The following is a 24,285-nucleotide window of genomic DNA, read 5'->3' on the forward strand; positions in this document are numbered from 1 at the left end:
AAATAAAAGTTCATAAGGTGTTTTATTTGATAATAGAGGAGTGATGATATATGCTGCTGCTAGAATATAGTCAGACCAGAAAGCTAATGGAAGATGAGCTTGGAAACGAATTGATCTTGCAACGTTAAGAAAATGTTGATGTTTTCGTTCCACTATAGAATTTTGTTGAGGAGTCTTGATGCATGATTTTTGATGGATAATCCCATTTGAGTGATAAAATTCAGTCATATTAAATTCTGAACCATTATCAGTTCTTATTATTTTAACAGTTGACTGAAATTGATTGTGAACTAAGGTAAAAAATGATTGAAGTAACATACAAGTCTCATATTTTGATTTCATAAGAAAAATCCATGTGCATCTAGAATAATCATCAACAATGGACAAAAAATAATGAAAACCTTGTAATGAAGGAGTTGCAAATGGACCCCAAATGTCTGCATGAATTAATTAAAAAATAAAAGTGGATACAGATTTACTATGATGAAATGGAAGTCTATGTTGTTTTGCAAGTGGACAAACATTACATGTATGTTTGAAGTGGAAAATGAAATATGATCACGTAACAGATAAAATTGTTCAGAAGAAAGATGGCCTAGTCTTTGATGCCAAATATCAAATGACTTATGTGTATTATTTGAAGAGGAGTTGTTATTGACACTACGTGCAAAAGAACAATTATTATTTGAAAAAGAAAGCAGATGATAAAGGCCATTAGATAGTCTACCCAGTCCAATCGTCTTCCACAGCCGCAGGTCCTGGATGAAACAAAAAGATGAAGAAAAAATCGGACAACATGCTAGTGAAGATGATAGTTTACTAGCATAAATAAGATTGAATTTGAAAGAGGGAACACAGAGAACATCATGTAAGATTAAAGAAGAAGAGAGAAAAACAATACCAATGTGAGTAACAGAAACTGAATTTCCATTTGGAAAATTTACAGAAGCTTTTACAGAACCACTAACCAAATCTATTAGCAGATAATATATCCCATAGGCTGCATTTACCAGAAATAATATTCAGCAGAGTAGCAGAGATATTTAGCATGAAGAGATGTAATCATGGAACAACTCCATGTATGGTAGTTTGTTTCAGTGAGCGGTGTTGTAACGAGAACAACACCAGGACTATATCCATGATGCAGAAAATAAGGATTGATGAAATCATCTATAGTAGATGAATTCGAGGAAGTATTGGATGAAGAAGAATTGGTAGAAGCCATGAGAATTTCAAGAAAGCTTCAGGAATAAAATGTGGAAGAACTTCATATCTGATCTGATACCATATTGAAATTGTAAATGAATTTCAAATTCTGTATATTCCTCGAAAAGTATTACAAAAGATGTTTATATACACATGATAATAACAGAATGTTTAACTGAAAAAATAAAATATTAACATAATAACAAATCTTCAACTAAATATATATATATATATATATATATATATATATATATATATATGTAGCAGGTTGAATGCGGGAACTCTGTTTTGCTAACTGAAAGAATGCTCTTGCAGGCTGCAGCAGGTAACTGATAATTGGTTTGCTGGTAACTGAAATGCTGTTGCAGCATTGTGTGATGAAGGTTGAATGCGGGAAATGCAGCTACTGCTCTGATGTTCTGCTAAATATCTCTGCTGCTTTGCTGAATATTATTTCTAGTAAATGTAGTCTGCGGGATATATTATCTGCTAATAGTTTCTTATGTTGGCTTCCTGTATTGCGTAAATTTGTTCGGAAGGTGCACTCCCTAAAAGCACAACTGGTAGTTCAAGAAAATGAGGGAGAAATAGAGGCATCATTAATGAGCGCAAAAAGGTCCCTTACCTGTTTTCTTCATGCTCTTGCGAAGCAGATGCTAACTGAATAGAAATCTGATTCATTTCTTCTACGAGCGTTTCATGTCTATGATACTGGATGCTGATATTTAGTCTACGAATCACAATGTCTCCCTACACACCTGGTCAGAATCTCTACACCTTGGTATCCAATTTTTTTTTTTTTTCTAAATTGGCTTGCTTTTTGCATCAGCTGATGTGATTTAAAAAGTGGAAGCTTGCGCGTCATGGTTGCTTAAAAAATTACTGTCACTTTCCTAATTGGAATAATACAAGAGGGGAAGGTGCTCCATTTTGCTGGTGCATGTGCATCTAATTAGCCGATGACTCTGGCAACTGACAAAAGCCACCAGGTACGTGAATTTCTTTATAATGTGAAACAAATGTTCAAGATACTAATGCAAAATGTGTTTTCATTAGTACAAGACATGAATCTCGCTTTCCCCAACGAGTCAATTCTGAGATTGCAATGTTTTGTCCTTTGAAATCTAGTCTCCTATTGTTAGGAACCTGTGAGCATCCAGATCAAAGTGACACCAAGATTTTTATGTGGTTCGGTCAAGAACGACCTAGGTCCACGGAGCACACACCAAAATTCACTAACTAACCGAAAAATATTACAATTTTCTCTCTCTCTCTCTCTCTCTCTCTCTCTTCTTCCCTTCTTGCTCTCTCTCTGAGCTTTTTTGCTCTCTCTGCACTCTCTCTGTGCTATCGTTCATATTCTATACATCTTCCACAACCCTCTTTTTATAGGGCTTGGATTAAATTACAATGAAGATAAAAATTAACCAAGAATGAGAGTTAAAAATGGGGAGGATAATGGAGAGATAAATTGCACTTAATTTCAACACGTTTTTTCAACTCATTTCCATGAATGATATGCGTCTCCAACTCAGCTCCTGGCTGTCTTCTGGATCCATCTCTAACAATCTCCCACTTGGAGACAAAGACGCCTCCTCAACTAGTATCATGAATAAATGATGTGCTCAAAATATGTGTCTTCAAGCATGAAGACCAACTGAAGTTGAACACAACTTCAGCTTCTCTGTAGTCACCATCTTCCTGTCTGCTCGATTCCTGCAGACTAATCTGATGGTTGTCATCTTCACAACTGGTGTAAAAATGTCAGTGTAGTCAATCTCGTTCTTCTACTCAAAGTCTTTGACTACCAACCGAGACTTGTACCTTCTGGAGCCGTCATGCTCCTCTTCGATTTTGTACACGCACTTGTTGTGGAGGCTTTTGGGCAACTTCCACGTTCTGTTGGAGGTGAGGGACTTCATCTCATCCTCCATCGCAAGCTCCCACTTGCTCGTATCTGCCACCTGACATGCTTTATCATTGCATTCGGGCTCTCCTTCATCTGTAGGAAGTAAGTAATCAATATACCTTATGTCTGGTATATGTGACTGAGTAGCTCTCCTAAGCTCAGGAGTTGGAGTAGGAGATGGTGGTGCGACAATTTGCTCCCCTGGTTCCTCCACCTGAGGATTCTCGGTATTCCGCTAATGTGTCCCAACACATTCATGGGTGTTTATCTGGAAACTAACTCTCTTCTATTTCTTGATTATACAATCCTCACACATGTCAACCTGCACTGACTGTAGACCACTCAATTTTTCCTTTGAGTGCATCACCCTGAGTCCCTTCTCGCTCATGTGACCAAGTCATTGGTGCCAGATGTTGTTGTCGCCATTTCCTACAGCAACTAAAATAGACATGAAGCCATTGGAGGTTAGAAAAAGTGTTTCGTTTTTCTTACCTCGCGCAATCGTTAATACACCCTTTGAAACTTTCCATTCATTGCCAATGAATTTCGTCGTGTATCCCTCAGCTGACCAACTGAGATCAAATTCTTTCTCAGGTCTGGAATATACCTGACATCCTTTAGCTTCCATACTGACCCGTTTATATTGATCTTCACAACTCCCTTTCTAGTTACGTCGCAAGGTTGATCGTTGCCAACGTACACCTTACCAAAATTACCTGGCGTGTACTCCTCTAGGCAATCTCTACAACATGTGGCATGAAATGAGGCTCTGGATCCTAAGACCCAAGACTCCTGCTTGCTTTCCAAAGAGTAAATCAACATTTCATCTTTCTCGAAAGCAATATTTGCTTCTATTTTTGCCCTCTTCTCGAATTCTTTCTTTTTACTCCTGCACTGGTTCCTGAAATGACCAGTCTTTCCACAGTTCCAGTACTCAATAACTTTTGTGCTCTAGAAACCTGTGTCCTGAGTACCTTTGGGATTTTCGGATTGATACTGCTTAGGCCTAGATCTGCCGTGGTTTTTTGATCGTCCATGACTGTTTCCTTTGCCTCAACTCTCCATGTTCAAGGCTGAACTTGAATTGGAGCTATGGTTCAGCTGCATTCTTATTTCCTCCATCAAAATCATGCTAACAACCTCATTGTATGCAAGCTTCAATTTTCCTGTAGAGCTACTGATGGCAGTGACGACACCATTCCAATTTTCAGGCAACTGACTGAGAATTAGTAGAGTCCGAATCTCCTTATCAAACGTTATCCCGACTGAGGCGAGTTGATCAGACAACTCATTGAAGTTATTCAGATGCCTGCTGAATCTCTCACTTGCAGACATGTTCATCGTAAATAGTTTTTTCATGAGATGTACCTTGTTTGCGGGTGAAGGCTGCTCATACATATTAGAGAGCGCATCCATGAGAGACTTGGTGGATGTTATATTCTTGATAGTGAACGCCACAGATTTCAACAACGTCATTCTGATGGCTTTGAGGGCTTTTCGATCAAGCAACTCCCACTCATCCTCATTCATGGAAGTTGGCTTACCCTTCAACGGTAAGTGCAATTCCTTCCCAAACAAATAATCTTCTATCTGCATCTTCCAGAAACCGAAATTGTTCCCGTTGAACATTTCAATTTTTGAGCTTTTTTTATTTGACATCTTGATTTACTAATCTAGATATGGAATTAGCTCAAATGGATAGTGCAGGTGGATCCGAAACGATCGAAAACCCTAGAAATGGTTCAAGTCGCTCGAAAAACGGATCCAAAACGACTTCGAAAAGCTTAGTCAAAGTTTGGTCAAACTTGCTGACGTGGCACCTTTGCTGACGTGGCAGAGGTGGGACCTACTAATAATGTGGTAGGGTGGGGCCCACTAATGACATGGCACCTCAGGGCTAACGTGGCTTGGTTGGCATGTTAGCTAATGCAATAGCGCTGACGTGGCCGATTCTGAGCGGCGGGTCGGATCCTCAGATCTCGGGTTCACCTGGATCTAAGTCTCTTGCTGGTTCAAGTTGGGTAGTGTACCGAGTCGGGTCGAGGCGGATCAGGCGAAGAAGATGTATGCAACGTGTGAGGAACTGTTCGCCAGCGGTTGACGGCGTATGGAGAGGCGTCTTGCTCCGACAAGGCAAATAGGGGCGTGTATACCTTCTATAGAACTCCGTTCGAGCTCTGGATTGCACCCTTCTCTTCGTCTCGGCGAGCTGAATGCAATGGTGGTCTCAAAACGTAGTTTTGATATATTGGAAAAAGCTCTGAATTTCAAGATCACTTCCGATCTAGCTTTTCTGTTCTAACCGGGCTCTGATACCACTTATTAGGACCAGAGGAGCCCATGGGTGGGCTTGATACACATGGGTGATCACCAATTTGACCCAAAAGCTCAAGCTAATTGGGTTTTGGGTCCATCCATGTATATATGCACCCATTATCCACTTTAATATTTCAATGTGGGACAAGCTTACAAGTGGAATTCTCAACAATCTCCCCCTCACTTGTGAGTTCCTGCTCCCCCTTGAATGGAAACCATCTCCCTTCTAGGACAATTTTCCAACAGTTACTCAAGTGGGTCTTACCACTGGAGTCTTACGTGCCTCAGATTGCATTCCACGTGCCTCTAAACCAATCCTACCTCCCACGTCTTGACCCTATTCAAATCTATCTGCAATCTAGATGATCCTTATTGGCCTCAGCCACACACTTGGTCCTCCAACTGTTAGCACGTCAGGAGAATTAGCTTCCCGACTCGACTTTTTACAATGTCGCTCACCTAGAGTTACGAATCATTGGCTCTGATACCATTTGTTAGGAACCTGTGAGCATCCAGATCAAAGTGACACCAAGATTTTTACGTGGTTCGGTCAAGAACGACCTACGTCCACAAAGCACACACCAAAATTCACTAACTCACTAGAAAATATTACAATTCTCTCTCTCTCTCTCTCTCTCTCTCTCTCTCTCTCTCTCTCTCTCTCTCTCTCTCTCTCTCTCTCTCTCTCTCTCTCTCTCTCTCTTCTTCCCTTCTTGCTCTCTCTAAGCTTTTTTGCTCTCTCTGCACTCTCTCTGTGCTATCGTTCATATTCTGTACATCTTCCACAGCCCTCCTTTTATAAGGCTTGGATTAAATTACAATTAAGATAAAAATTAATCAAGAATGAGAGTTGCAAATGGGGAGGATAATGGAGAGATAAATTGCACTTAATTTCAATGCATTTTTCTAACTTATCTCCACGAATGATACGCGTCTCCAACTCAGCTGCTAGCTGTCTTCTAACTCCATCTCTAACACCTTTTTTTCAATCTTTTCAGGAAATCAAAATCTCTTATTTATGATAGTAGTTTTGTCCTTACTACTGATTATAGCGGGAATTCCTACTTTTCCCATTGTTGGAGTGCATTAGATATTGATTTCAGACAAGAATTAAAGATGTTTGTAATATTAGTTACAGATGTTTTTGTATTCCACGTGATGTAATTTTAAGATACCCATGTAAATATGGCTGTTTAGTACTCTTATTTATAATATTTGAGGTTTTAAATTATTTTCATTGCTTGTATTAAATTATTTTTGAAAAGTCGCACCCTATATCCCACCAAGTTCGGGGCGTGGCATCATCTCCTAATTCTATTAATGGAACTTGGTCCGATACACCTTCTCTTGGTTTCAACATAACTATCCTTAACTGACTTAACTTAAGATGAAAAGGAGATGGTTGCTTGGCCTAGGAGCCCTAAACTAATATGAAATTCTTATTTTAACTGATTCACTACAGATCTGATTGTAAAATCTATACAACTATAGAGGGATTTCCTTATTTGGTGCCAACTTTCTAAAACCGAAAATTAATTTCATGTAAATTTATTTGTTAAAAAATGAACATTTAAGGATATAAATGTAAAAAAAAAAACATTATTTCACCTTTAACCAGTCATAAAAAAATTTAAAAATAGTTTTCCTTCTCCTTAAATCTCTTCATTATATATCTATTTGTACACTCTATACCACTATAAAGAGAATTCTTTATTTGGTGTCAACTTTCTAAAATAGAAAATTAACTTCATGCAAAATATTTTTTTTATTTGTAAAAAAAAACAATTAAGGATATAAATGAAAAAAAAATACATTATTTCACATTTAACCATTCATAAAAAATTAGGAAATAGTTTTCCTTCTCTTTTAATCTCTTCATTCCGCTCTTATACTATTTAATTTCTTGTTTTTTTGTTTTTAATTTTTTACTCATAGGGTGGGTGTATGTTAAGGCAGACTTGGAATGGGACCTTAACTTGAAATTTGAAAATGAGAGCAAAGCTGGAAAGAGTTTGCAAAAATATCTAACAAATTTACAAAAATGTTATTGCAGAAAGGATCAATTCATAGGAATGCCATTCTACAAATAGAATTTGTTTTAATAAAAAAATATATATCTAGTTCTAATTTGCGTGTGAACGATTGCAGTTTAGGTAAGTATTAAAAACAAGTTTATTTTCTAGTTCATATGTGTCTTTTTTTTCTTTTTTTTTTCAAAGAAAAAAAGGTCACAAGAATGTTATGATGTTTCTCAAGTCTTCAATATTATTTGTGTAAAAATATATAAGATATTTTTATCATTTCTTCATCTTACAAAGATATAAAAATTATAAATTTGTTTTAAAATTTTAAAATAAAAATTATTTTCCACTAAACAGTACCTAAGAAATTTTGTGCGAAAAAAAAATAAAATCAAAAGAAAGATGTGGACCATGATGGCAGTTGCTTGGTTGGGATATTCATCACGTCATATGAATTGAGAAATATATTTCGCCTCAAATAAATATCTTGTACGTGAAAAGATCTAACAATGGTCACATGAATAATTACATCGAGAAATATTCAAAATAAATAAATAAATAACACAATTATAGGATAGATGCGATAATATTTACAAAAAATGAGCTTAACCGACTTTTGGAAAGTCAGTTTTAGTGTAGGAATTTTTTTTTTTTTTAAATGTGCTGGAACCGACTTTCTAACCCCCCCCCCCCCCCACTCCCTTCTCGATGTGGAAAAAAAAAAAAAAAAACCTGAGAGTCAGAACTAACTTTCCAAAAGTCAGTTCTGACATGCGTGGTAAATTTGCATACCTTTTTTGCCACGCAACGACTCCCCTCCCCCCGCACACTCCGCTTTGTGTGCCTTGGCACCCTATTTTTGTGAGAAAATGGTTTATATATATGAAATAATATTTGTTTGGTATTATTGTAATCTAATCACAATATTTATTATTGTGATGAATTTTTTTTATGTTGTAGTTAAAAACAATTTTTGAATAATAATCATTGCAAAAAAAAAATGAATAATATTTAAAAAAAATATATTTTAAGCATCTTTTATGTCTTTTAAAATTATTTTGCTATATCAGATCTTATGGACAAAAAATGAATCCTAAATTTATTTTTATTAACACTCTATAAATGCAAAACTTTTTTGCATGTTCTAATAATACAATTGTAATCATAAGGTGAGTATAAAATCATTGCAAAGTAAGTCTCGGGTAATTATAGTGTAGGTTATAAGATGTCAAAATATTTAAATAGAAATTTAAAAATAATAAAAATTATTTTTCAAATTATTTATACAAGTATGAAAAACTAAAGTATAAGGCCTAAATTTCTAATATCTTGATTATTTGATCATCATTTAATTTTTGGCTCTCACTTTTTTTATTATTAAGTAAAGTCTTTTAAATTGGTATCTGAAATTAAATTTCTAAAAGAAAGAAAAGTCTTCAATCCTTACATACCCCAGTACTCTGCAGAGAAGCCGCCCAAAAAGAAAAATAACAAAAGCCCTTTAATGCAAACCATACCATACAGTCCACACCTAACCATAAGATTTTGTGCGTATAAATTGAACACCCACCAAACTCAGAACTCCCCATGCCATTGTAGCAACCCACTTCCAACTTCCTATCTCATTGCCCACACCCACACCCTCGCAATGGACTGGACCAGGGGTGCACCCTGGGTCGTGGTTCCGCCTCAGCTGCCGTCTCCATCGCGATGTCCCGCCGGTTCAATCGGGTTTTTGCGGTCAAGTCGGTCGAGCTCTCCAAATCGGAATTCCTACAAGGGGACCAGAGCATTCTCTTTGTTCATATGAGGGATGTAGTGTCATGTATGAGAATGGTAAGTTTATGTACAATATTTTCATGAAGTACGCATCCGGGGGATCGCTCTCCGACACAATTCACAAGCAATGCAGCGGTCTAGATGAGCTCACGATTCAATCCTATGCACGCGCGATTATGCTTGGGCTCAAGTACCTCCATGAAAATGGCATTGTCCATTGTGACATTAAGGGTGCTAACATTTTGTTTGCTAGAGATGGGGCGAAGATTGCTGATTTTGGTTGTGCTAAGCAGGTTGAATTGGGTTCGGGTTTGGGTTTGGAGGCGCCGATTGCTGGAACTCCCCTCTACATGGCACCAGAGGCTGCAAGAGGAGAGCACCATGGGTTCCCTGCCGATCTATGGGCTCTTGGGTATACTGTGATTGAGATGGCAACCGGGAAGGCCCCATGGGGCGATGATGTTTTGGACCCGGTATTGGTCCTTTATCGAATCGGGTTCTTAGGGGACTTGCCAAAGATTCCGAGCTCTTTGTCGAAGTAGGGAAGGGATTTTTTGGATAAATGCTTGAGAAGAGACCCGAGAGAGGTGGTTAGCTAGTCAACAAATAATTATATGGGCAGATCTCCAAGAACTTGGCTTATCCCCTTTAATACACGGAAACACCAACTAGGAAATAATTAGTGTAGAGAATATGGTAATATATTGAGAACATAACAAAATTGTAATGCAGAGGACCAATGTTGATAGTAAAAGAGTAAGGATATAATTCATTAACTCCTGAGAAGACACCAATTCAAGCCTTATGAAGCACATATATCGATCGAGAAGATGTCAACCCTAGTCAACTATTTAAAAAATGATAGTATCCGAGGCCTATTGGACACCCAACTAATTCACTTTTGAAATAATAATCTTTATTATCTTACTCATCCAATATTGGGTGTAAACACCCCAATTTTAACCAGGTCTTTTTGAGAAAATTCTGTGTAATAAGAAGTCGACTTTGTATCTTGGGAATGGAAGAATCCAATTGACTCCCAGTATTTTTTATTTGTTATTATTGAGTCTTGAATGTTTTGAGTCTCATTTATTTTTAAATTGAGTCCAATTTATTTTTGAGTGTCAGTTATTCAAAGTTGAGTCTCAATTAGTTTAAAATGAGTCCCGGTATTTTAAATTGAGTCCCATTTTATTTTAAAATGAGTCCCGACATTTTAAACTGAGTCCCGATATTTTAAAATTTGAGTCCCGATTATTTTTTATTGAGTCCTTTTCAAAATTGAGTTATTTTTAAAGAGTCCTGGTTATTTTTAATTGAGTCTTTTTCAAAATTAAGTTATTTTTAAAGAGTCCTGATTATTTTTAATTGAGTTCTTTTCAAAATTGAGTTATTTTTAAAGAGTCCCGGTTATTTTTTTTATGGAGCCCTTTTTAAAATTGAGTTATTTTATTTGAGCCCCAGTTACCTTTAAATTGAGTCTTTTAATTTTAAAATGAGTCTTTTAATTTTTTTTTTTAAATTGAGTTCTTTAAAGTTTAAAATTGAGGTCCTCTAATTAATTATATTTATTTGTTGAGTCCTCTATTTTCCAAAAAATCAAGTTCCTTTTATTTTATTTTTTCGAGTCTTTTATTGAGTCTGGTCCTTTTTATTTCCGGGAGTTAAGTTATCAAATTAGACATTTAAATGGGATGCATGGGCCATGCAAATAAAGGCCCATGCAAACTCATGCAAAATGAGGCCAGCAACACTTTGTGGAAGATAAACACAAGAGGGGAGCATGTGTGTGTGGCTGGGTGAAGGCCATGCGGCCAATAGGAGAATAGGGCAACACTTTAGGATTAATTAGGGTTTTAAAGTTTTATAAAAGGGGAGGTAGCAGGCTAGCAGCCCCTCTCATTGCTCTCTCTCTCTCTCTCTCTCTCTCTCTCTCTCTCTCTCTCTCTCTCTCTCTCTCTCTCTCTCTCTCTCTCTCTCTCTTATTCTTCTGCCTCCACTCACACACTCTCTTCTCTCCCTTTCTTTTATCACACGGGGCCGCTGGAGCTCTCTCACGCCCCGCACACAGCCGTCACCCATTCTCTCCATCTCCCACTCTGCCCAGCCACACACAAGTCTCCTTCACCTTCCCCATCCTTCCTCCTCGCTCCGCAGTCGCCGCTGCCAAGAGCCTCCTGTTCTGGGCCGTCATCAGCATCTCCATCACCCTCGCCTCACCATCTCCGATCGTAGCTCCAGCAGTCCTCCATCACGGTTCTCCCACACCAGCACAGCAGCCACACACAGAGCAGAAGACAAGCACTGCTCACGGCCACGATCCCAATCCTCCAAGCTCAGACGCAGGACACCCAACCACAGCAGCCATCTCCACGCACGGTCGTGAACAGAGCACTCCGATGCACACAGCTACAAACCAGCATCGCCGTCACCCCGTGCTCATCCTTCCTAGCCCCTCGCAGACCAGCTTTATCTCATCTTGGCCGTCACCGTCACACGTTGAACATCGTCGTCGCCGAAGGAGAGAGCCGCTGGAACCCACGCCACATTCGTCCTCTCCGGCAGCCTTTGCAGTCCCCTAGATCCCGGCAGCAGTCAGGTGAAGTTCTCACCTCCGGCCATGCACACACATGCACGTGTTTGTGTTCGTTTTGTTTTGTTTTTTTATTTTACTTTATTGTGAAGATGTTTTTTTTGTATTATTATTACCATCTTGTTTTGTTTTTTGTTTTTATAATTACTGTAAATATTAATTGGTTTGTTCTCATTTTTGTAAGATTTTTTTTATGGGAGTAAGTATTCTATTGTTTAGCATTTAAATGTGGTAATTTTTGTTGTCGTATATTAATAAGTACGTAATATTCTAATTGTATGTTTGATAGTTAGTTTTTTGGTTGTGTTTATTTAAATAGACAATATTCATGTTGTATGTTTAATATTTATGATTCTTTATATCATGTTTATTATTATAGAGTATTAAAGTTTATTATTATTATTATTATTATTATTATTATTATTATTATTATTATTATTTGTTATTTTTTATTGTAATTATTTCGTGTTTATAGTTATGCATATTTAGTGAATTGAACTGATTTCCTATATTTTCATATTTATTTATTTGGTTTTTAAAATGGATAAAAATATTTAAAAAATTAAAAATAAAAATAAGAAAAAAAATCAGAAAAAAAATACGATTAAGGAAATTCATAAGAAAACTCCAAAAATATGTTTTGACTTGGTTTTCATGGTTTCAAATTTTAGGGAAAAATATAAAAAATGTTATAAAAGTTCAAAAATTGCAGAAAAACAAAAGAAATATTTTTGAAGTTGGAAATCTATTTTTGCAAATTTTTCATCCCCAAATAAATTCAAAAGCCTCACGGAATATTATGTTTCCACTTAGAAAAACCCTACAAATTTCAAAAAAAGATGTAGATATATAAACAGAACCTTAAGTCTGCAAATTTTGTAATACGCGTCGTTCGCTTGATTTTCGCGGAACACGTCACTCTCTCTCGATTTTTGCGACACATATCGCTCTCCCTCGATTTTTACAAAATGTGTCACTCGAGACACGAGTCGCTTTTTCTCGATTTCCATGACACACATCGTTCTCCCTCAATTTTTGCAAAACGCGTTGCTCGATATCCATGACACACATCGCTCTCTCTTGATTCTCGCGGCACATGTCGCTCTCCCTCGATTTTTGCAAAAGGTGTCGCTCGATATCCGTGACACACGTCGCTCTCTCTCGATTCTCATGGCACACATTGCTCTCTCTTAATTTCCACAACATGCGGTCATTCCCCTATAAAAAAGGGTTTGCCCTCCTCTAACTCTAAGCATCACAACTTTCTACCATCTTGAACAACCAAATTTCGGTTTCCAGAGATTAGTTCTTCCCAACTTTTCTCTTAGTTGTCCCATTACTCGAAAATGTTGTCAAGTCACCCAACTCCCCAAGTTGCTGAGAGCAGCACTAGATCGCCAATCCAAAGATAAAAACCCAGCAAGGCATAGCTAGAGATTTTAGAGGAGGCCTTCTGCAGTAGTCAAAGGGAACTCCCTTCTATGGAGCGGGCTATTTTTCTTGTAGCACGATTTCGACGGTATGGTCCAATCGAGCCGAGAAATTTACGTTTTTGGTTTGAGAACCATAGGCGTAAGTGGGGATCAGTTGAAGAAGTTACTATTTTAACTACCGCCCAACCAATTATCCATCTTACCTCCTCCGCCACTACCGTCTCAAGCAGTGCCCCTGCCATTTTCCCAACCACTTCTACTCTCATCCCTATCGATAATATTCCATCGATGAAACTTACAACTAACATCACACCAATAAGCCATACCCCTTAGAATGGTAGCATCGCAGTCACCACACTAAGGGTTTGTGATAATGATGACCTACTCCACCATTGCAAAGAAATCCAAAATGCGTTGAGACTCATGTACGGGCCACCGATGGCTCGTTATGAGCATCCCCACCAAAAGACACAAGGGGAAGAGGGTAGCTCTTCCTCCCTTGCCGAAAAAACGGGCGTTCTCTCCCTCTTTTCGACCTAAGCCGGGGACATTACAAGAGATCAATTCTGCCAAGAAGGAACCCAGGCAGTTAGCAGTGACACTACTAACACTTTAATAGATGTTGACGTTGAGCTAAGGCTCTAAAGGTCATATTTCATTTCATTTTGTTTTTTATATATATATTTTTAATTTATAGGACATGTATAATATATATATAAAATTATCCTTTTCCACATCTTCTGAATTTTTTTTCCATTTCAACCTCTATTAGACCGACGATTCACATTTCAGTTCCCAAAATAAAATATTTTGCCAAATTGACCCTCAATCTATTCTAAGACTTAGGCAAATCGTTCATCAATTTACTCTTTCAAATAGAGCAACCAATTATACAATACTCATTTTAAATTAACAAATTTCGAGGAAGAAATTTTTATGAGGGGAGAATGTGATGACCCAAAAATATATATATATACGATTAAAGCATAATAATAATAATAATAATAATAATAATAATAATAATAATAATAATAATAATAATAATAATAATAACAAAATAATAACAATGGTCATTAACTTAATATCAATACAGAAGTGTTTTTCGGTAGGATCCTTGATTCCACGTTAGATGTCTAAGAAAGACCTTACCTTAGCAAGTGCTTAGAGACCATTGCGGCTCAATCGCTCCTTCGAGGTTGGTCTGGTCAAAATGAAATTTCATAGGATAAACATTATAGACATTGTTTGTACACGTAAATAAGTACATATACATAAAATTGTGTTTTGATAGACATAATTTGTAAAAATACATGATAAAATAATATTAATAATATAGGTATCCTATGTGGGGCCCACATGAGTCCCAAAGTCGTATGAGATCCACATGAGTCTCAAAGTTATGTAGGGCTCATAAAACCGTGTGAGGACTATTGGAGTTACATGGGACCCACTTGGGTCTCGAAGTTGTGTGTGACCTCACAAGACCATGTGGGGCCCACATGAGTTTTTGAAATTCGAATTTAATTCTTTTTAAAAAAAATACTAAAATATGGCTTAAAAATAACAATGATAATAATAATAATAATAATTTTTAAAAAAAAAATAAAAATAAAATAATTAATTAATTAATTAATTAAAAATTAATTAAAGGGGAGTGGTGGCAAACACTCTCACATGACCTCCTTCCCTATCCCATACCTAATTCATGCCTAACTCATCCCATGCTTATTCTTTAATTTAAAAAAATTATAATGTCACCCATCTCCTTACACTTTTATAATTTCTATTTTGTTTCTCAAAATTTTCCTATAAATAGGAAGCTCTCAACCTTCATTTTTCATAAAAAATTTCAAAGGAAGAGAATGATTAGTGGTGGAGAGAAAATTTTGAACAAGTTCTCATTCACCCACTCTTTCCGATCTCATTTTTTAGAGATAATCATTGTATTTGTAGCACAAGGTAAAAGAATAGATAAGTAAATTTGATTATATTAGATTTTTATTTAAAATTCATACCTGAGTTTATTTGTAAGTAAATTTCAATTATGTTAGTCAGTTTCATAAAATTATTTTGAGTTTATTTTTACGCATATTTAATTATACTAGTTTTATCTTTAATATACTTGCATTTATTTTTGAGTTAAGAAATGTTTTAAAACCCTCGAGTATTTTACATCATTAATTTCTATTCAAAAAAGTATTTTTAACACGAAAATTGTGTGGCATAAGTTTATTTATATGTTACATATTTTACGAAAATATAAGTAAAGATTACATGAGTTGAATTTTTTTTCGTTGCGTATTTCACATGAGTAAAACTGAGATGTTCATGATATTATTTTAATTATACAAATTATATAATAAAATATTTTTAAGACACCTTATGACAAAGAAAGTTTAAAGTTACAGATGTTTGGTACTACAACTTAAAGTTTAAATAGATCAGAGTGCACCTACACTGTTTACAGAGTAGTTTTATATGGTAGTGGATTTCTCCTGAATGCACACCTGAGTTAGATCAGGGTTTAATAGGGAAAATCTCACTTAATGATGATGTACGTTGATTTAATTTGATTGGCCAGCCAGTTAAGTCCAATCTTCGGACCGCACAACCCAGTCATGGGGGTAAACATGAGTTACGATTAATAGGCCTAATGGTGATTTTTACAATATATGTATATACATATTTAATTACGTGTACAGAGTTATTGATGATTTGAAGGTAAAGTATAAGTTTATATGAACATAGTCATTATTGTGCCTAATGGATGATCTAAAAGAAACGTATAAGGAAAAGTATATATATGTATATAATTAAAAATTATAATTACAGTTTTTAAAGTTAAAAGTTTAATTTAACGATTATAGTATATGATTACAAAATTTAACTGTTGTAGTTGATGGCAAAAGTTTTTATGCAGAAAATTTTAAATTTACATTTATTTTAAAAGTATTTTTGAAGTTATAGTATTAAATATTATTTTACGAAATTATGAAAGCTTATTTTGGCCACACACTAATAATAATCTTATTTACTTACTGAGCGTCGTCTCACCCCAATCATTATTTTACATTTCAGATCATTTTGAAGAGAGTACCAGAAATCTGGCGTAGCAAGTGCATGGGCGGGAATAGCAGAGCAGAGTAGAATAAAAAAATTAGCATAGTACAATTTAGAATATATTGTATATTTTAGAATTTTAGAAATTTACATTTTAATAGTTGAGACATATATTTGTAATAAAGCTAATTAGTGCTCTGGTAATAAAAATAATTTAGATTTATTTGCGTCCGCTGAAAAATTTATATGTAGGAACCCACTCGGGTTTGGGTCCTTACAATCTGCCCTACTTTACCAAAGTTCTCCATGGCTTCACAAGTTTTAAGATGTTCCTCAGGTATAGTTCATTGTCTCTCCTCTTTCTTTTCTTTTTTATCTTATCATCGTTTCTCCAATCAACATTTGCCTTTTCTTTTTGTCACGTCCCAACATCCCGAATCCACCTCATATTCTCAGGTTATGCTGCACCCACATTGACGTGATGCAATGGCTTCTAAAATCCAAGTCTTAAAAACCAATAATACGTGGGTTCTTCAACACCTTCCACCTGGAAAAATATCAATTGACTGTAAATGGGTGTTCAAAACAAAAACTCCAGGCTGATGGCTCCATAGAGTGACACAAAGTTCGCTTGGTGGCCAAAGGTTATACTCATGTAGAAGGTTTGGATTATCATGACACTTTTGATCGTATTGCTAAACGCATTACTGTTAGACGTGTTCTTGCAGTGGCTGTAGCTCGGAATTGACATCTCCTTCAATTGGACGTCAACATCACTTTTCTCCATGGTGACCTTGATGAGGAGGTTTATATGCTCTGTAAGAACCCGAACCGTGATAAATGGGTTAAATATTTAAAGAAAGGGACATTTTGGTAAAAGAGCAGATTTCATCAACGAAGTCAAAATTCGTCGATGAAGCCTTTGTTCTTCTCGTCGACGATATTCAGAGACTCGTCGATGAGGAGAAGCCGAGGGGTCTCGGAAAAATCAGTGATCTTAGATTCGTTGATGAGGCCCTTAATTCATCGACGAAGCCAATGGAAGATTTGTCAACAAAGGCACCATTTTGTCGACGAAATTGGGCCGAGTCAAAGGGCTATAAAAGGAAATTTTCATTACTTCTTCACTCAGTTATTTCAAATATCTCTCTCTCCCTCTCTAAACCTCTCCCTACTCTCTCTCTCTCTCTCTTGATTTCTTCACCGATCATTGATGGAATCGAAAATCTGAAGTTACCACGAGGATTGTGGAAGGATTCTCTACAACTTCTATCGATCGGAATCTCGTTTCAGAGATTTTCGAGTTCTAGGTACTGAGAGTGTCCGGCTCTATATCCGAGAGCGTGTGTTTATCGCCTTCCACGTAGGCAAGAGTGTTTGGCTCTATATCTGAGGGCATGAGCCTATACCATCAGATCAAGACGAAGGGTGTGGATCCACCAGTTAGTGCTGGAACTATGCCATAGGAGTCGGGGACTAGCCATGTGCTGGTGGCGCCGTGTTTTGCGGGTTGGTTGGGCCAACGCCGAATTTTCGAGGACCAGCTTCAGGCCGAAGGGTGTGACGACACCGGGATTGCTAATCATGTGTTGTGTGTGTGTGTATGCACTGTGTAAATTAGTACTGTATTGCATTCAACTGCGTATATGTTACATCATGATAACACTCAAATGTCACATACCGATATAACATGTATTCTTCCTTACTGAGATGTGTCTCACCCCTGCTGCACGTACATTTTTACAGGTCCTTCGAGTAACTGGAACTAGCGTCCTAGTGTAGGGAGCGTAGTGACCGGTGTACTACGTTTAGCGCTGGGTAAGTGCTAGGACTGTAATTTTGGTGGGTTGCCATTTTGGGATGTATTGGGCACCCGTTTGTACGTTTTTGATAGAGCCATGTTTTGCTCTTGTATAGACTCTAGTATGGTACAGCATATGTGTATATAGATGACCTTTTTACACTGCTTATATGTTTGTGTTTGGATGTGTTTAGGGTACTTGGGAACCCCACGGGGTCAGACCCTCATCCTTTGTACTGTATCTGTGATGATTTATATGATACAGGGACAGTTTAGGTTACATTCTCACCCCTAAGTCTCATTTCGGGGTTCGTGGACTTGGTTAGGCTTAGTTATGAGTACATACCAGAGTATAGGATGTGGATATGGGTAGAGTTGGTTGAGAGTTGTTCTGTTGCTAGACTAGAATTTTTCAATGGTATTCCGTGTTTTTCCTGGGATGACGATTCCTGTAAAAGTAAGGCAGATCATTGATGACTTTCGTGTCGGTGTGATAGGATAGACCTAAACCTAGCAGGGAGTAGTTAACACGATTAGTGTAGATCATTGTGTTAACTGTATCTGTTGTAGGGATACTGATAGACTCCTATTGTGTTGCAACATGGATCCCAAGGATAATAACCTGGGAAGTGGCTCCGAGGAGACTGCAAGTGATGAGTCTCCTTCTACGCCTTGAGGTTTGATGAGGTAGGTATTGCGGGAGATCGGGCGGAGTATGAGGAGACGCGAGCGCTTTGCTACTGCTGTAGGGTGCACCATTGAGAGGTTCACACGCATGCATCCTCCGACGTTCTCTGGAGGACCTGACCCGACGATAGCAGAGGATTGGATGGAGAAGACTGAGAGGATCTTGGAGGTCCTGCACTGCACTAATAGGCAACGAGTTCTTTATGCCACCTTCCAGCTATCTGGGGAGGCGGGTTGATGGTGGACTGCAGTGAGTCTGCTGGAGAAGCAGAGAGGTGGTCCTGAGGAGATGACGTGGAGCCCTTTTAAAGAGGTGTTCTTTGACAGATACTTCCCGGCTTCAGTACGTTATGCAAAGGTAGATGAGTTTTCTGCGCTGACTCAGGAGAGTTTGATGGTGTAGAAGTATGCGACTTGATGCATAAAGCTGTCCCGCTTTGCACCATGTATGATCTCGAGTGAGTATGAGAAGACTCGGAGGTTCGAGAAGGGTTTGAGGAAGGATATCCGCAGACTGGTGGGTATGCTTCGAATCCACGAGTTCTCGGTATTGGTGGATAAGGCCACGATGATCGAGACTAGTATCCAAGAGGACGAGGCGGATTAGGAATCGAGGAAGGGGACAGTACTTTCTGGTTCTCAGACAGGATCTTGTTAGGGATCATGGAAGAAAAGGAGCAAGGGCTCACGTTATCGGCTAAATACTGAGTGTCAAGATTCTCAGATGAGCCAGACTGGTGGTCGTTGTACCAGGTGCCACAGACGGCACGAGGGTGAGTGCTGGTCATTCGAGGGTAACTGTTACAACTATTTCCAGCCAGGTCACATGGCTCGTGATTGTTGAGCACCGAGGCGAGATGTGCCTGCAGTTAGTGGAGACCGAGGGAGCAATCAGATACCTCGAGGAACCATTCAGACGAGTACAGCTCCGACCAGAGTATACTCCCTTACTCCAGTGGACGCTAAGCATGTAGGTAACTTGGTGACAGGTACCTTATTATTGCTTTCAAGTAAAGCTTCTGTTTTGTTTGATTCGGGTGCAACCCATTCCTTTGTGTCTATGAATTTTGTGGGATGGTGTGGCGTTGAGACCCGAGACATGAATGAGGTGTTGTTTGTTACTACGCCATCTGGGAGTGTATCTTTCTATAGGAACATGTTAGTAGAATGCCTAGTGGAAATTCGGGAGAAGATGCTACTGGCGAATCTTGTGGTATACGACATGTCGGGGTTCGATATCATCTTGGGGATAGATTGGTTGTTCTCCAGTTATGTTATGATCGACTGTCTTTGGAAGGTGGTAGTTTTCAGACCTCCTGGGGAGTAGAAGTATGAGTTCATGGGATCGTGTATGCGTTCAGTGCCACAGATTCTATCGGTACTACAGGCAAGAAGGCTACTTTTGGACAGATGTCAGGGGTACCTAGCTTGTGTGCAAAACCATCGCGAGATGAGTTAAGACTCGAGGAAATTTAGGTAGTCAGCGAGTTCCCCAGATGTGTTTCCAGATGATTTACCCTGTTTACCTCTAGATCGTGAGGTGGAGTTTGCAATAGAATTGCTGCCTGGTAAGGCATCGATCTCTAAAGCTCCGTACCGGATGGCTCCAGTAGAACTTCTGAAGTTAAAGGAGCAATTGCAGGAATTACTGGATAGGGGTTTTATTAGATCTAGTGTTTCGCCTTGGGGAGCTCCATTATTGTTTATGAAGAAGAATGACGGCTCGATGCGGATGTGCATTGATTACTGTGAGATTAACAAAGTAACTGTGAAGAATCGCTGTCCTTTACCTCGTATAGATGATATTTTTTACCAGTTGCAGGGAACGCGAGTGTTTTCGAAGATTGACTTGCGGTCAGGATATCATGAGGTGAGGGTTAGAGCGGAAGATGTAGTGAAAACTGCTTTCCGAACCAGATATGGCCACTACGAGTTCTTAGTCATGCCTTTTGAGTTGACGAATTCTCCGGCGATGTTCATGGATCTGATGAACAGAGTTTTCCATGAGTACCTGGATCGGTTCATGGTGATATTCATTGATGACATTTTGGTATACTCAAGGAGTACGGAAGAGCACGTGGAACATTTGAGGTTAGTGTTACAAATTCTGCGGGAGAAGAAGTTGTATGCGAAATTGAAGAAGTGTGCATTCTGGTTGAGTCAGATTGCGTTCTTAGGCCATGTGGTTACTAGGGATGGTATATCAGTTGGTCCTAGCAAGATTGTAGCTATGGTCGACTGGGTAAGGCCGAAGAATGTGTAGGAGGTTCGGAGTTTTCTAGGACTGGTGGGTTACTATCGTCGATTCGTAGAGGGTTTCTCTAAACTGTTTGGACCTCTGACACGATTGACTAGGAGAGGAGTGCAGTTTGAGTGGACCAGTGATTGTGAACAGTGTTTTCAAGAGTTAAAGCACCGACTGGTTACTGCTCCAGTGTTGACCATTCCTTCGGGAGATGGTGGGTTTGTGATTTATAGCGACGCGTTTCTAAAAGGTCTAGGATGCGTGCTTATGCAGTAGGGTAAGGTGGTAGCGTATGCCTCTCAACAATTGAAAGAGTATGAGAAGAATTACCCTACACATGATTTGGAATTAGCGGCGGTGGTATATGCACTGAAGAACTGGCGACATTATTTGTATGGTGTGCAATGTGAAATCTTCACTGACCATAAGAGTCTCAGGTATTTCTTCACACATAAAGAGTTGAATATAAGGCAGAGACGGTGGCCAGAGTTGATTAAGGACTACGATTGCACGATCAGTTATCACTCGGGAAAGGCTAATGTGATGGCTGATATGTTGAGTCGAAAGTCAGGGCCTACGGCTATTTCTACAATTGTGACTCAGTATCATGTCAGGCGAGATCTGGAAAGCCTTGGCGTGGAGTTGGTGGTTGGTGATCACCAGGCTTATCTTACTGGTTTGGTGGTCCAACTGAATTTGTTTGAGCGTATAAAAGCCGCGCAAGCTAGTGATGCAGAGTTGATAGAGGTTAGGGAAAAGGTACAGTAGGGACTGGCTACGGAGTTTAACATCTCTGAGGGAGGTGTGCTAAGGTTTGGGACCAGGATATGTGTTCCGAATGACGAAGACATCAGAAGGACGATTCTGGAGAAGGCGCATCGTTTTATGTATATGGTACATCTTGGTAGCATGAAGATTTATCGGGACTTGCGTGAGACCTTAGGGTGGTCTGGTATGAAGAGGTAGATTGCTCAGTTCGTGGAGTAGTGTCTGATGTGTCAGCAAGTGAAAGCTAAACATCAAAGGCCGGCAGGGCCGTTGCAGCCTTTGCTTATTCTGGTGTGGAAATGGGAGCATATTTCCATTGATTTTGTGACCGGATTGCCGCCATTACTTCACGGGCAGAATGCTATTTGGGTAATCGTGGATAGATTGATGAAATCTGCTCATTTCATACCAATGAAAGTTAGCTATCCATTAAGTAGGCTAGCAGAGTTGTATGTGCATGAGATTGTGAGAATGCACGAGGTACAAGCGTCCATAGTATTGGATCGGGATCCGAGGTTTACTTCTCAATTCTGGATGAGTTTGCAAGAGGCATTGGGGACGAAGCTTACTTTCAGAACAACATTCCACCCCCAGACTGATGGACAGTCGGAGAGGACGATACAAATATTGGAAGATATGTTGCGAGCATGTGTGTTAGACTTTGGTGGTAGCTGGATACAGTTTATGCCACTTGTACAGTTCGTTTATAATAACAGCTTCCAGTCTAGTATCAGGATGGCACCGTTCGAGGCTTTGTATGGTCGGAGGTGTCGATCTCCTTTGTGTTGGGATGAGGTTGGAGAACATCAGGTGTTAGGCCCTGAACTTGTGCGGGAGGCATCTGAGAAGGTGGGTTTGATCCGATAGAGGATTAGATCAGCTCAGAGTCGATAGAAGAGTTATGTAGATGTTCGTCGCTGTGATTTAGAGTTCAAGGAGGGGGGTAAGGTATTTCTACGAATTGCTCTGATGAGAGGGGTGATGAGATTTGACAGAAAGGGCAAGCTGAGCCCAAAGAATATCGGACCATTCGAGGTACTTGAGCGAGTGGGTCCAGTAGCCTATAGAGTTGCATTACCTCCAGCACTTTCGAGGGTCCATGATGTGTTTCACATATCCATGTTAAAAAGGTACGTGTTGGATCCTTCACATGTTATTAGTTATGATGAGTTGGAAATTGGGGATACTTTAGCGTATGAAGAGATACCTGTTCAGGTTCTAGACAGTAAAGTTCAAAAGTTTTGTACCAAAGAGATATCGTTAGTGAAGGTATTGCGGCGGAACGACGAGGTTGAGGAAGCTTCTTGGGAACTAGAAACGAAAATACACAAGAAGTTCCACAATTATTTTGAGCACTTGTACATGATCCTACTGTGGGTTGGGATAGGTGGTTTGTCGTCGGGAGTGTGTGTGTATTGTGAACTCCTGAGACTATTGTATATGTAACCATGGTATTCCTCCTCTATAAGTGAGGGTATGTATGTGTATGTGTATTTGTATGATGGGGCTACGCCGTAATGGTCGCCAGTTCTTCTCTAGAGTTGTGTCTACGTATTCGATTGTATGAATGAATTTGTGAATAAGAGATGGCAAATTTTGAGGATGAAATTTTGTAAGGAGGGGAGATTGTAAAAACTCGAACTGTGATAAATGGGTTGAATATTTAAAGAGAGGGACATTTTGGTAAAAGAGCAGATTTTGTCGACGAAGCTAGAATTCATCGACGAAGCCTTTGTTCTTCTTGTCGATGAAATTCAGAGACTCGTGGACGAGGAGAAGCCGAGGGGTCTCAAAAAAACTAGCAATTTTAGATTCATCAACGAGGCCCTCGATTCGTCAACAAAGCCAGTGGAAGATTCGTCGACGAAGGCACCATTTGGTCGATGAAATTGGCCCGCGTCAAATGGCTATAAAAGGAAATTTTCATTACTTCTTCACTCAGTTATTTCAAATATATCTCTCTCTCTCTAAACCTCTCCCTACTCTCTCTCTCTCTAGATTTATTCGTCGATCATTGATGGAATCGAAAATCTGAAGTTACCACGAGGATCGTGGAAGGATTCTCTACAACTTCTATGGATCGGAATCTCGTTTCGGAGATTTTTGGGTTTTGGCTAAAGTTCGAGATAAGGCTCGGTTTTCAATTCTGGTCTGGTAGTTTAGTAGAGAATGGTCTTTTGAGTATATTCTATATTGTGATTTGTAGGTTTTGGAACTCGGTTCGTTGTTTAGGGGCCTTGGAGTTCGGGATTTGCTTATAGGGAAAAAGTAAGGGGAAACTGTGTTATATTGGTTATTTTTGAAATCGAACTAGGGGAAACTTTGGTTCACGGTCTTGTGTGTGTTTTGGCTACTCATTTGGGGGGATCTAATGAGAAAACTATGGGTTTTTCATTATTACATTTTTGGGAAAAAAGGGGCGACGGGCTGAATCCCGGGTTTTGTTGAAAACCAAGTATATGTGTGA

At 38.7% G+C, this 24,285-nt stretch overlaps 1 pseudogene; it reads left to right on the forward strand.

Moving 5' to 3' along the window:
- The first annotated feature begins 1,562 nt into the window (after nucleotides 1-1,562).
- LOC131148169 (mitogen-activated protein kinase kinase kinase 18-like) lies at nucleotides 1,563-9,830 on the forward strand (annotated as a pseudogene).
- The last annotated feature ends 14,455 nt before the right edge of the window (nucleotides 9,831-24,285 follow it).

The sequence above is a fragment of the Malania oleifera genome, chromosome 2 (genome assembly GCF_029873635.1).
Source record: "Malania oleifera isolate guangnan ecotype guangnan chromosome 2, ASM2987363v1, whole genome shotgun sequence".
NCBI classification, from domain to species: domain Eukaryota; kingdom Viridiplantae; phylum Streptophyta; class Magnoliopsida; order Santalales; family Ximeniaceae; genus Malania; species Malania oleifera.